At 47.6% G+C, this 14,833-nt stretch overlaps 1 protein-coding gene across 5 annotated transcripts in view; it reads right to left on the reverse strand.

Annotated features, from left to right (window-relative positions):
• The window catches only part of RPAP1 (RNA polymerase II associated protein 1), a 45,154-nt gene extending 41,862 nt beyond the window's left edge, over positions 1 to 3,292 (reverse strand). For 2 of the 5 annotated variants that reach the window (XM_075425171.1, XM_075425170.1), the window contains exon 1: positions 3,071 to 3,210. The gene's annotated coding sequence lies outside the window, so the exon portion shown is untranslated. Of the gene's footprint in view, positions 1 to 3,070; positions 3,211 to 3,230 lie in introns of those variants that run through there. The other 3 variants (XM_075425167.1, XM_075425168.1, XM_075425169.1) reach the window with 3 other exon arrangements.
• Positions 3,293 to 14,833: the final 11,541 nt, after the last annotated feature.

Genomic DNA, 14,833 nt, shown 5'->3' on the forward strand with positions numbered 1-14,833 from the left:
AAGAGTCCCAGAACAACTTCCATTTACACCAAGCCTACAGCTGGCACAAGCAGCAGCAAGGGGAACTTCCCTGAACCCTCTGAACAATAAAAGCCTCCAGCAGCACACAGGGAAAATACCCAACTTCTCTACCAGTGCTGTCAAGGACATCTGTGGAACACAGCCACTAGCAAAGGCTGCTTCAGGGCAGGAAGTGAAGGGAGCACCCTGGTAGGGTGCCTTGTTGCTGTTGGAGAAGGACTTAACACAAAAACACCTGGGATGTCATTGCAGTTCTGACTGATGCTGAGAACACAGAAACACTCCCTGTCAGCTCAGTTCCCTTGCAACTGCACAGCAAAAATTGCAACTTCTGCAGACAGCTCCATTTTTTGTGCCCTCCTAGCACAAGCACGCACCTACTTGCTGTGTATTTATGGAGCTTTCTGCCACAACAGGGGCTCCAACAGTCATATTTCAGTTGATAGGTCCCTCTTTGATATGCATAAGTAGCACCATAGGCATCAGAAGCTGTGTTTCATGCCCTATCATCACAGGCCCAAATGAGGATGATGCTAGGATTAACAGACACAAAATATCCAGTTATAAGCAAAGCGTGCTGCTAATCTTTCTGCAATAAGCTTCTTCCACGCAGAGATGTACATACACTTGTCAGAGTCTCTGCGTATTAAAAATGTTAATCAAAAATACAGTGGGCCTTGAAACTGCCTTGATTTGTCTGGGGCACTGTCAGGCACAAGAAGCCAACCATGCAGTCGTTGTCTAAAGAGGTTAGATGCTGTTCCAGGAACAATTTCCTCAAAGTAGGTCTTTCCTCCGTACGGACAGAGAGGTCACCCAAATGTAGAGTTACAAGATGGCAATACAGAGGTGGGAATTAGTTTGGTGCAAAAATAGATAAAAGCTTTAAACGTGTTCTTTCCATCTTCTAACTGGGTCTAGAAATTTAATACAACCAAAGCCTTTGACTTGGTCCTTCTGCAGTCCGATGAGCTAGAAATCACTTAAATACGTATGGCACTTGCAGACAGACGGAAAGTAGTGAAAATAGTTTGCCATTTAATTGTACCTTTTTCCATGCCCCCTGGCACCCATCTAAGTACCTGGCCACCGTAAGGAGTAATTCTTATCCACCAGTGCTCAGAGAAAACACGCAAGAAAAACAACACACTACTGATGATCAGCACTAACCCTAGCATCATATGGTCTGGTTATCTCCAGTCTTGCAAACAGCTATTTAAAAGCTAACTGCACACAAACTGTTTGCCTAGAGGGACCGCCACCTAGCCAACATAAGCAATCTGCCAAGGATATTGTCCTAGGAATGCACGTAAGGGATCAGAAATGTTGTCAAAGGACCATGAGCACCCACACACACCAGAACATAGTGATTATTATGTGAATACACTATCACCTGCTGTTGTATCCCTCATCTGCATTAAGAGTCTCAATAGTCTCAGTCATGCTTTGGACTTTCCAGGAATACTGTTCAAAAAGCCCATCAGTGCTGCAGGAAGTTTTAGAAATGCAGCTGGGACCAGTGGTCTAAGTCAGACTAAAAGAAGATGCAAAAGCACAGAAGGAAATAAAGCCACAGACTGCTTGAAGTGCCAAGATACACTTTTGGATTAACCAACTTCAGCTCAAGGGTAAGCCTAAGAAGAAAGGCCAGTTAGGACAGTAACGGACCCTAATCACTAGTTAATAGAACACCAATGTTTCACAGAGGATGGCATTTACTTTACAGAAAAACTGAGGTCTATAATAGTCTTCCAATGCTTTCCAGAAGCAGCATTTGAGCTTCTGAGGCATATGTTACCAACATTTGCCACTACTCTCAGCAGACATAAAACACGTAAGAATCAGGCACAGCATCTGTTTGAGCAAAGTGCCACTCCACTCCTCTCCAAAGTTTTTACAGGTTACAAAAAAAAAAAACTTACTCACTTGATATAATTCAATATAATTATGATTTTTATTTTATTCTAGCTCATCTGCACTTAGAATGCATTTTCCTTCTGCAGCAGCAGATGCCTAAAGCCCAAGGGAGACATTTACATCACAACAGCCATGAAGCAGACACAGTTAAAAAAGTAGTAAGTACACGCAAAAGCAAAGCATCATCTCTGACTCCTACTGATTTCTGAACTCTATCATTTTTTCCCCATTCCTCAGTCTACAATCTTGCATTCTTTTGCTAAAGTTGTCAGGTTTGGGTCAGAGAAGAATATAAGGACCTGCTGTCACAATCAATGGCTCACATTACCATATTACTTCAGACCTTGTTAGTTAAGGAATTAAAAGGAGAAGCAGAGTCACATCTCAGCCTCTCCAAGGCAGCTCAGCAGTCAATGGAAAGGTACAATTTCTCTAATCTAGATTAGCAGTCAATGAAAGCCTCACTCAGGATTACTGGCTACTTTGCAAAATAGCGATGTGCATGCTTTGCTCTGTCACAGAAATGCTTCCTTCACACAACACTGTAATGACTGCCAGTCTAAAACATCTAGGCTTCACAAGACAGGCAGTAACTTTAACCTGCTACAGATAAGGCAGATACCTGCAAAGGCCCTCCTCCCAGAAGGAAAACCCCAGTCTAAATCTGCAAGAACGTCTCGTCAGCAAGGCTCCCCAGCTCTTGCTAGTCAGGTATGGCTCCGTGACCGCTTCTCTGCCTGCCAGGCACACACCGTGTCCACACACACGGCGCCTTCCCTCAGGAAACACTGCTTTCCCCAGCCCGCCTGAATAGTCTCTGTAATAAATAGGCACCAGCACGACACAAAACAAAAATTAAAAGCAACGAGCTGCTACGAACAAACTAAAGAGCCGGTGCGTCCCGACGCTCCCACCGCCTTCCCAGCCCCCACGGGCTTTCCCTACACGAGTCTGAATCGGGGCCTTGCAGAGGCACTCGTAGGAGAGGCCCGGAGGCCTGGCGAGGCCTCTCCCTCACAGGGACCTGCTCGGGGGAGGGACCCGCCGAAACAGGGCCCCGCAGCACAGAGCCGCGCGGGGGGGGGGGGGGGGGGGGGGGGGGCATGGCCGCGGCCCCGGAGGCCGCACGCACCCGTAGCCGCGCTCCTCTTTACGCTGCGGTCCAAGCCAAACCCCGGGGCCCCGGGCGAGGCCAGGTGAGGTGAGGCAAGGCCCGCCACCGCCCGGGGAACGCCGCACTCCGCGAGGAGGGGGCAAGGCCCCGCTCCTCCGCAGCCCGCGCCGTCACGCACCTGCGCTCGGTCCGCGCCGCTCCCCGCCAGCACTTCCGCGCTACCCCGCGGCAGCTACTTCCGCCCGGCGAGGCGTCACTTCCGCCCGCGCTTGCCACCGCCCCTCCGCCGGCGGGGGCGGGCTGCCGCCATTTTCCCTCCCTTTAGGCGTTTGCCCTGCGGTTTGCCCTCGGGGTGGGTCCGTGGAGCGGCGCGGCGGGCGCGGTCCGGCGGTGGCTCTGAGGCGGGAGGGGGTGTGGAGAGCCTGCCCGCTGCGATGGCGGCTCGGCGCTCGTGGAGGAGCGTCCCGCCGCTGAGCTACCTCGCCCGTGCAGCCCAAGCGCGGGTTCCGCCAGGCGTCTTCGTTGGATCTGAATATCGGGCGCCTGCAGACGGAGAAATGCGTTTGTGTAAACGTACGGTCCCTTCCTTATTAGAGGGCGTCGGTGTGCCCGAGACTGGAGATATTTCAGGAGAGCAGATACATAAAGCTACACAAACGTAGCTGTAATTCATTATGCATGCCTGATTATTCGTTTATTATATATGCCAAGCTTTATTAAAAACTACTGGAGAGCTGTCATAACTTGCAGAAGCATTGATTTTCATATTGGTCGTTGGGTTTGGTGCTTGGTTGCTTTTCAGCCTTTTCACCTGGAAGGTGAATTCTGTGGGCATGAGTACAGACCCAGGTCAGAGGGCCTGGGCTGGGCCAAGTGGGCTCGCTGGGAAGGACTCACTCTTCTTTTTATCCCTTCGGAAAACTGTGATGCTACAGCAAAACTGCAACCAGACACAAGTTTTATTTGTTATGAGCATTAAAACCACTTAAATCTACAGAAATTAAGATAAACCTTTATACTGTCAACAGTCAGCCAGTCTTAACCACAGTGTCAGGGAACCAGCGTCATGCCAAACTCATACAAGATGGACATTCTCAGTGAAAATGCTGGGCAGAAAACGCCTCCCTCAACTGTGCATCTTCCAATGAGCAACTCTTTTCCTGAGGCGGTGAAGTCAACAACTGTGCTGTTGTAGGTTGTTGCGCGCTTCTTGAAGTTAGAACGACCAAAATCACTTCAAGATGCCTCAGTAGACCAAGTTGGTCTCTTCTCCCAACTAACTAGCAATACGATGAGAGGCAATGGCCTCAAGTTGCGTCAGGGGAGGTTTAGATCAGATAAATGTCTTTACTGAAAATGGAAAAATGTCTTTACTTAAAAAGTGGTCAGACATTGGAATAGGCTGCCTGGGGAGGTGGTGGAGTCACCATCACTGGAGGTGTTCAAAAAACGTGTAGATGTGGCACTTCGCGATGTGGTTTAGCAGGCGTGGTGGTGTGTTGGGTTGATGGTTGGACTTGGTGATCTTAGAGGTCTTTTCCAACCTCAATGATTTTATGATTCTATAAGAGTGACCCTGGTTCCAACCTTATGAGTGGCCATTTTTCTACCACCTGATTCTGGCACAGGTGTTTGAGCATTTACTGCTATTACATCTGGTGCTTACAGGTGCCCCTAGCAGGAGGAATAAATAGAGCTGCTCTTAATTACGTTTGGAGATTCTCAGAAGGAGGCCTCGAGAGTGTTTGGAGTGCTTCTCTGGTGCTGCCCTGCCAGACTGCAGTTCATCAGCTGGTGGAGCTCAGCTTTGCACTCCCTGAAGGAACTGGAATCCAATTAAAGTCAAACCTAGTTCAGGAATAGCGGTGACTGCTGAGAAATGTGATCTCCAGTTCTCCGTTTCGCTGACATCAACTGTTGCCCTACCACCACCAATTGCCACTTAATTTTGTCATTCCTGGGTTCTGCTGGTTTGGGATGCAAGAAGCACTTCGAAATAATTGTTCAAGTTTCTTGCACTTAAACCTCAAGAGCAGAGGTTTCTGCTCCTTTCCTTGTGGAACCGCCTGACGTTGCTGGTGGCTCCGGGACTCTGTTCGTTGTGTAGGACTGCTCCAAAATCTGTTGAAGTCAGTGGATTGTGCCGCTGCTTGAGGCAACAGGTGGGACTAGGGTTTTAGGGTTTTAGTTTATTGCACTGTTCATCTTCAGACCAGACAAGAGAGCACCACTGATTTTACAAAAGGGTTTGGCAGATGCATAGGTGCGAGTACAAGACCTCTCACATTCCGAGGCTTTGCTGGTGCTGAATTTAGGAATGATTTTCTGTGGACCCCGAGGAAGAAATTTGGGTTCCCTCACCTGGACGATCAGGCAGAGAGGCCTTGGCAGTGGTTGCACTGGAACGTGTTTGGGTTAAGAGCTGGGGCTGTTTAGACTGCCTGACAACCGCTGTGAGGTTGAGCTGTTCTGCGTCCAGGGAATTTAATAACTAGTTGTAAGGTCACTGTGACCTTACTAATGTTGTTAGGAAGTGATGTAAATGAATGACTATTCCTCCAGTGAAAACAGCTACCCTGAAGGTGTTGCAGGATATTTGACCCTATGCGTCTTTGACTGAGTCAATTCAGTAAACCAGACGGCCTGAGCCATGAAAGGGCCTGTTTGAGTTATGATTCTTCAGGGTGGTCCGCCCATCATCATTTCCTCTTAAAGCTGGGAGAGGTGCCTATGGAGACATAACCAATTGCTAGCTGAATTTTGCTTTGCCTGAGTAGTCCTCTGATTCTAATAACAAAAAAATGTTAACTTTGTCTCTTGCTTACGGCTGAAGTAAGCCTGTATCCTTCTGTGGTGCTTCTCATGTGAATGGTCAGCACTGAACTTTGCGAAACTAACACATGTTATTTGAGTTATATCTAATCTGGAACTAATCTGAGGGTCAGCCAGGCAGAACTGGTCGATACCCACAGACGTAATCCTATCCTGAGCATGGCATTCAAGCCTGATGGCCATAAGAATTTTTCCTTCCTGGTTGCGCAGGTTCTGTGGCTACGTGCAGTGTCTCTTAGCATGCGTGTGAACGGGGCAAATAATCCTTTTTGTCAGAAAGATACAAAAATATACTCAGAATATATTCAATTTTAATTCTGCAAGACAGGAATGCTTCCCATCAAAACTGCCAGAGTTTTATGTATCTTTTTTCCATGCCATTAATTATTTACCTTCAGTTTTAATAATACAGCTAAGTGCACTATATATAGCTTATGCTCTATCAATAAATCATGCTCGTGCATCTTCGTATTTATCCTATAAATTATAAGTACCCACACACTTGCGTGGATCTGCTAAGCTATTCTAGCAAAGAAATTCCCACCAGAGCATCCCAGAGTCTTTGGAGGTGAACTCAAACATTCCTCGCTTAAAGAGGGCTATTTTATGAGATTTTAAAAGGTCGTCAGTCTTCTCACAAGCCCTGACAATCTCCCTCTCCCCCTTCTTCTAGCTTGACACAAGCAAATAGTTTCACGTGACTTTCTGGAGATTGGTTTTGGTCTTCCAAAGCAGAGAGAAGCGTGAAAGCCTACAACCAAATGCTTTCTCCCTGGATTAGAACAGGGAAGGGGCCAGAATGACAAAGACAGTATGGCAGTGGCCTTGGTGAGATTAGAAAGGGTAAATCTGTAAATGCAACAGTATTCTGTGTGTTGCAGAGGCGATAAATATTGGAATGTGTTGTCTAAGAAGCAGATGACCGAGGAGACAGGTAATCCTAGTGATTTGTTGCCAGAAGACAGAAACTGAAGTGGAGAACAGAGTAGGTGGAGAGAAGGGTGGTGGGCAGCATGCAGGTCTGCTTGGGAATGGAGAACGGATGATAGCATGGGATAGGTCCAAGACACAAGTCCTTACTTGTGTTCACTTGCAAAAAAGAGTTCAGTGTGGTAGGACAAAATGTTCAGCAATAAGTTGTCACCTATACTAAAGGTTCAACTCTGCAAGGGGTGAAGCCTGAATTTGGGAGGAATGGCAATATTTCGTGCCTCAAAGGAGTGGTTGCTCTGCACGTCAGCACCAACGTCTGCAGGAACCCAGCTGGAAGAGTGAGAGCCCTGAGCCAGCCGAGCAGGGATGTGCACACAGAGGTGTCATGCACAGCGTGTCAGAACTCTCCGCGGTAGTAAAAAACTACACATGTTCTTAAAAGAAATATGCGTGCATGAGAGCAAAACTGGGTTGTGTGCAATTGATGGTGGCTTTCTTGCTGGTGGGAGATGAGGTGAGCATGACCAGTGAGCAGAGACTGTGTGTGTGTCTGAGTGTCCTCCAAGATCTACTCACAGAGCTTTGGGTGTTTTTTTCTGCAGCTCTGGTCTACTTCTGGGGTGGAACCCTGGGACTCCACGGCAGTAGCACCTCACCAAGCAAAGACTGCTGGGCATCTCCATGACTAGGTGAAGCAGAGTTATTTTACGTCGCACCTCTACTTGCTCACCAATAAAAATCACGCATCCATGCCCAATGTGAATTGATTTACCCATATAAGTGAGGGGGGAGGGTTGTGTATTTTGGAAGCCCAAACCACAGAGTATTACTCATCTCTAGCAATGCATCTGCCAAACATTTTGTTGGCTTTTGACAATTAGCATGGGATTTCCTCTCTGTTGTTTGTTTTATCATAAGTTTCTATAGAAATGCTATTTTTATCAGACTAGATGAAAATATACTGAAATAAAACACATCTTCAGCAAATAAGCATATTTCTCGCTCAGTCTATATAACATATCCCTGTCACACTGGGTTTTCCTCCCCTCATTGCAACATCGAAATAAAATCCAGTTAAAAGCGAGCTGCCATACAGCTGGGACTCCAGAGAACAGACTGCTGTGGAAATGAGCAGGGGCAGTCAAGAAAATGTGTTTCTCAAGTCAGGTCATTCAAACGCTGCCTCTGAAGAGTATTGCAGGTGAAAATCAGTGTTTGCACAGATGGTGGATGCATCGTCATTGACGGTCACCGCTTCACAGAAGCCTTAAATGAAAATGGTCTCTGAGCTGACCCTGCCTGACAACGCCCTCTACCCCTGCCACCACTGAGGAAAGCAACATTTTTGAAATTCAGCTTCTCTGGGCCCGAGGACAGTATCTCTCATGGTTGTTGCTGTGGGACCTGTCTACCGAAATCTGAGCGATGTAGTGGATGTGTTCAAGTCTGCTGTCACAGATTTTAAAGGATGCCTGTCAAAGTGCCTGAGCCTGATACTTCACACAGTTTAAGACAGTTTAAAGCACTGGACATGCTCAGATGATTATCCTCCATGGCAAATCTCCTGAAGAACTTGCTGTTTTGTTGGCAATTCAGGGTTTGTTCCTTTCTTATCTTCAGATTATCTCCTGTTGGATCATGGGCAAAACCTTATACTTCTGCACCTGGGCAGAGTGAGAGTGATGCATACACACTTTATCCAAATCCCATCGGTACGAGCCAGCACATATACTGAAAGCAGTGCCATGAGAAGCTCACCTCTCCCAGGCTCCAGCACTCACACCCTGGGGACGGAAAGCGTGGCCTCTGCAGTGCACTGGCTTTAGGAAGCCCGATATTCAGTGTAGGTGCACACACAGCAGCTAGATCATACTGCCGGTGGGCCCAAGCCTGGAGTACTTAGCTCTGAATAGCTGCGCTAATGCTGCAACATTTGCCAAGAGTTTTTAACAGTGGTGAGCATGATGTCCTGATGATTCAAGAGGTCTGGCAGAACTAACTGCAGTCATTCAGAATTGTGGTTTTGCCTTCATCTTTGAAAACATAAAGGGCTGTTGTGAGTAGCTGTGCCTTGTCTTTGTACTTGTCCATGGAGTCCTGCAAGGCCAGAGCTGGTTTGCCGTCTCCTTGGGAGTGACATGAAAAGCTGTGGGTTCCCAGAGGAGCGTGTTGGTGTGTGCGCATTTCTGCTGCTCAGGTAGCAACACACACTGCATTCACCTGGCTTTCTGGGAAGGGAGAGACAAGCAGCCTGATGAGAAACAACTGTTGAAAAGGACAGCCCAGCTAGGTGGAAGAGATGCCTGGAAGAAGAGTATTCTAAGGAAACTACCAGAGCTGTGTAGTTATCACATGGGAGATCTCATGCCCAGATGCAGCACTGGTACATAGTGCTGAGTCACTTTTGAACTCTGTTGCCACCTCATACACTGAAGAAGTGCTTTTGCCAGTCTTCTGCAGGATAGGAACTTGCACTTTTTTTTTTCCCAGAGGCTCAGTGCTCGTGAAGTTTGGTGTTTGCCTGGCACCAGGACAGGACTGTTCCCTCACTGGTGGTACTTGGTGATGGAAGTGAAGTCATCTAAAGGCTTCAGCTGTACGCACTTCTCTACCAGGCTGAGATGAAAGCATCTTTCTAGAGTATTCTCTTATACTCATTACTTGCCTAACAAGAAGTTCTCTTCAGTGTTGGGGTTTTTATTGATTATTTTCAGAGGTATTTATAGCTATTGTGATCTCTTATGACGATTGCCTGCGTCAGGAGCAAAGACGTTGATGGTGGCCAGAGGAAAGCTCACAGGCGGAGAGGCCCCCTCCTGTTAGTGGCAAGCGGTACCACTGGCAACCCCAATATTTAAAAGCCCTTTTCTTCAGTGGCAGAGTTACTGGGGAAACAGCAGAGATCACTCCAGGGCTTGCTCAGCTTCACCATGTGGGAGCATTGATTGCTCAGATGCGTGTGTGCACCTTTTCATTTTGGTTTGTCACTGAGGGCCATGCATTTTAAAAGTCTGTTTGGCACTGGACAACAGCCCTGAGCGCTGGCAGGCTGCCTTCTGGAGACATACAGCAGCAGCAACTGCCCGGCTTTCTTCCCAGGGGAAAATGTTGGGAAGTCTCCAAATTATTGCCTTGGCTGTGGAATGGCATAGCCCAGATGGCTGTTCTGCAGCAGAAGTCATGAGCTGTGGAGGTCAATGGATAGATTTGGCCTTCCGAGTTTAACTTGGGGAAGAAGTTGGCTGAGCCCCGTGATGGTTAGGTGTTTTCTGCTAAGGGCCAGAGGTATTTGCTCTTCTTCCAGCTATACACACCATATTTTGGTGCTTGGAGCCGCCAGTGATTTGCCTAGCCTAGGACTGCTGCTCTGGTCAGCCACTGTGTCTAAGGACCTCTCTTTCCTATTTAAGATAACAAAATGTTGTGAACAGATTCCTCCATTGCTACTGCTGTTGACTTACAAAGCCCCTCAGTGCTGAGAAGAGAGAATCTGGGGGATCAAATTCCTCGTCGTTGTCCGCAGCACCCCACTAAAATTGGAATGCCTTTATAATATTTGTAAAAAGACTTTTGTCCTCATTTGCTTCAAAGCACTTTGTGGACAGGACCTGGATAGTGTTAAGCTACCAAGTCCCACTGAAAAGCAGGGTGCATCAGCTCAGGCTTGGCACAGCATGGGCAGCAGCAGCAGCCTCAGAGGATGCCGGTGAACTACGGTAAGCATGGCCTTCCGCTGTTGCCTGCCTCTCAGAGCATCTGTGCAGTTTTATGGAGGTATGTTCAGCATACTTGAAGTAGGAAACGTCAGCATCTGCAGAGAACAAAACCTGTGCACAGAGAAGGACAGAGGCAGCTAGGTCCCTCACGCTGCCTGTGGCCCACCACGTCCTACCCTGGGCTGAGAGGACAGTATCTGTTCTGTCTCTGTCGGTGGAGGTTGGAGATGTCCTCCCTCACCAGCAGCCTCGAAAAGGAAGAGCAGCAGTTTGAAGAAGCAGCAAAGAGAGAGGTTTGATTCTGCTCCAATACGGTTAGCAGAGGAATAGCCTTTGCTTATTCCTAAGTGCCTCTTGGGCCTGAGTGCTGTAATGGGAGATGAAACTCTTGGTGACAGTGATAGGGATAGGGACAGAACTAGGAAAGCTTTCTCAGGACTTAAAGATTGAAAAAGCTGGGAAATAAGAAGTTGTAGGGGATTGTGATTGTTCAGGTATTGGAAATAGCACATCAGAAGGAGCAAGATAAGGGAGAGATCTAAATAGGAGACAGGTGCCAAATCTGAAAGGCACAAGCCAGAGGAATCGATGAGAAGGGAGAACATTTCATTCTGAAAGGAAAGAGCGAATGTCAGCACAAATTCTGGCATGTCTGCGCAACATGGCAATAATATTACTAAGTCTGGGGCTGGAGAGTAGGCATCACTGCCACCGGGAAAGGAATGGTAGGAGGCAGGGCAAGGACATCGAAGAGCATGGGAGGAACCCAGCACAGAAGCAAAAAGCCTGGAGTGTAGAGCAGTGCCTCCCAGGGCACCAAGCCTGCTGTTCACACCAGAGGTGCCTCTGTGCCAGGGTGGTACCAATACCACCCAGCTCGTTCCGTGCTGTGAATTGGAAAGGCATCACATGACAACAGGCTGGTGGTTCACCCCACTGTGGTCCCTGGAGCTATGACCATCATGCTGAGAGTCAAACGCCCCTCAGAATGAGGCATCCTTTGTCAGCACCAACATATTGGAGTATGCAGAGACTTTACAGTGTAGACAATATTGCCTTTGTCCTCTTTTCCTCTAAGAAGGCAGCAAACTACAAGCACTGGAGGATGTAATCCAAGTGCTAATAAATTATTGATGTCTCCCTTCAGCTTTTTACTTACTAAAAGGATATCAAAGCTCATTTTGTGAATGGTCCAGACAGATTCTTTTTTGCTATATCCACAATTTAATTCACAAATATTGCACTAAGCGTTAATATTGAAGCAATGTAGTGTTCTCTTTTTACAGGCTTTGCAAAAGATAATAGACATGTTTTGGATTACACAGACTCATAAACAGATACAGTGAAGGAACTGCCACTTGTGACTCCAATAGACTTCTGAATTTGTAATTTAAAAAAGGCAGAGCTTATTATTAACTAGGAATACACTTCTTATTTTACATTAAAAGCCTGATTGAAAGCCTGTTGAAATCACTTGACTTGCTGCTTCCGGGTAGTCTGCATAGTTCTTTGGCAGCTCACACAAGTCGTAGGACAGTATGACTTACTTTATATTTAGCAATAGCTCCTCTCTTCCAATATGCCTATTTGCGTAAGTCAACTAACAAACCATCTGTATTGGAAATACCTTTTCCATAACTGTCAGCTTTGGGGCAGCATGTGGCAGTTTCTTAACAGCGTACATTAATTTACGCAATTTTTTGGAGCAGCAGAGAAGTAATTTGAAGTCATCATACTGCAGTTTCCCTGGTAGAAGTCGCCCCTGGACAGAAGGCTTAGTGTTTCTCTTTCAATAAAATGCTCTGCAAGTTCTGATGGCCAGAGACACTCAGGATCTTGATAGCTGTCTCATCTGAAAGGCAGACACCAGGCTCCCAGGTATATCTTAAAACTGTATCAGATCTTTGCAAATTTAGCCCGAATGCTGTGTCTCACTAAAGAGCAGAGCAAAACTCTGCCTGTTAAATCAGCGCAATGGCCCAGCCGCACTCAGAGAAAGGGTTATCAATGTTTTAACAGAGGCACGCTCCGAGTGACAGGGGCCTGATTTGAAACTAACACAAGCTGCCGTTCCTGACTGCACCAGTTTCTGCTTGCCCTGGACAGAGGCAGCAGCGCTACAAATGCGCGTTGTCGCTGCTCTTTGCTGGCCATTTAGACAGAGTGAGTGACCAGGCACTCAGCCCAGGAGAGAGAGCTAGTTTTTGCAGTATGGTACACATATTTTGCAAGCCAGCCTGCAAACAGCTTATCACAATTTTGGTTCTATATACATAAATATTCATAATTAATCAGTGTTGGAATAGAGGGAAAAGCTTCTAAAGAACAAAAATAGCCCCTTGAGGCAGCTCATACCGGTGACACTGATCCTCTGCATTTCTGAAATTTAAAAACGAGCTTCTTTGCATGGATTTTCGCAGTACTCTCTGGAATTCAAGTTTCCTTTTTCCCCCTGTTCCTTCAGGTTGTGCAGGCGACCTTGATAACAGAAATTGATACCTTGAATCTGGAGCTAGGGGAGGTAGAAATAAAGACACCGAGTGAGAGATGACATTTCCAAAGCTTAAATCTCAGGGACAGCGACCTTCATTTTCCCTTCTCCAGGTCTCCTTCATCTCTAGGCTTTTTCCCATGCCTTTTTTCCATGCCTTTTTTCCATGGTTTCAGGTGCCAGCAGAAGGCTGACAGCATGGCAGGCGGGAAGATGTACACGCCTGTGTCTTTCAGATTGAAAGCCTGAATTCAGCTGGGGGCTACATACCCCCCGAGACAACTTCTCACCTTGGAAGGGCCAATTAGGCAGTCCTGGGGACTGCCTGCAGCCATCAGCCAAGCAACAGTCAGGATTGGTTTAGATGAAGTAAATCACAATTTATTGAGCATCAAAAGCGGAGTATCGGTGGAAATGAAAATAAATTAAAAGCCTTCATGAAGCTGTTCAGGCTGCCCCAAAGCCCAGTGGGTATTAGGTGTATTTATTAAATAGAGGCAACTGCTCGGACTGGGATGGGAGACAAATCTGACAGGCTGAGCTCTGCCAGGTCTTTGTTTTCTGTCCTCATCTGACTCAGCTTTTCAGAGAGATGCTCTTACTTCTGGGCTGCTCAGCTTGCCTGGCTGACACCTTTCCGGCGCACAGCCTCTCCCTGCTGTCGGTACAAACGGGGTCCCCGACTTCAGAAAACTGCCACCCCCTTCTCCCTCACCGAATGGCAGTGCTCCTTCACAGCTGCCTCGCGGCACATCGAAGCCCATTTTTTTAACCTCCCTTCCTGGTGCCTTGAACTGTTGCTTTTTAACTGTCCCTACAAGTGAAAATTTGGCACAAATACAATATTCAGCCCCGATTTCTCAGTGTGCAGTTCTCTGGCTTGGCACATTTCCCCTCTAACCACAGCACTCCATCCCATCCCGGCACAGACACAGATGCCGGTTTTACAGCATGTGTAAGGTCGCTGAAAGCATCCAAGCAGGCATGCACAGGCTGACCGAGCAGAACGGCGTTTTAACTGCTGCCTTCCCCGGTAGATCTGGGCAGGTAAGTCGCAGGCGCTCCTTACGTGTTCGTTACTGCTCCATCCCGTGTCCCAGATGTGAGCTGCTCCCTGCCCATCCACTGGCTTGCTGATCCCCGGGAGATCATTTCCCATTGTGCCACTTACAGCAAGGAAACGGGGTATTTTAGATGTGCGTTTTCATGCGGTTTGTGAACCGGTGTTGTAATGCCTTCCACTGCGTGCCGCCGGCAGCTCCTCTCCAGGGCTGACAGGAGCAAAAGCCAAACTACTTTGCACATATATATTGGATGCAGCCAAACGCCGTTCCTGCCAAGAGGAGCTGTCATCAGGGGAGGACAAGGCACACGTGGCTGTAGCTACAGCGGCAGTAGATGCACTGCAGTGTGGTCCAGAGCCATGGGAGGCAAAGGGAGTTTGTCAACTGTTTCTCACGGACATCCTGCTCCTCCAAAAATGGGTGGGTTTCTCCATCTGGCATCAGCCATGACCTGTCCAATGCAATGAATGCCCTGAAATTCAGATTTAGCAGACCCTAGCACTTCTAGAAAATCCCAGCCTTGGGGCTGTTCTCTCTCTATGCTTACGCACCAAGCACCATTCCCTGCTCTACGGTCCTTCCAGCCAACCTCTTAGGCAGCCCGAGTGCCTTGAAACTGGAGTTTTCCAGAGCAGCATGCCTCAAAAGCAGCAAGCGTGTTGTGGCAGGAGTTGAGGTGCAAATATTAAAGTGAAGACTGATGCTTCAAGTGCACTCCCTTACCCATTTGCAAGATTTTGTGAAG

This window comes from Opisthocomus hoazin, chromosome 7 (assembly GCF_030867145.1).
Source record: "Opisthocomus hoazin isolate bOpiHoa1 chromosome 7, bOpiHoa1.hap1, whole genome shotgun sequence".
Classification (NCBI taxonomy): Eukaryota; Metazoa; Chordata; class Aves; order Opisthocomiformes; family Opisthocomidae; genus Opisthocomus; species Opisthocomus hoazin.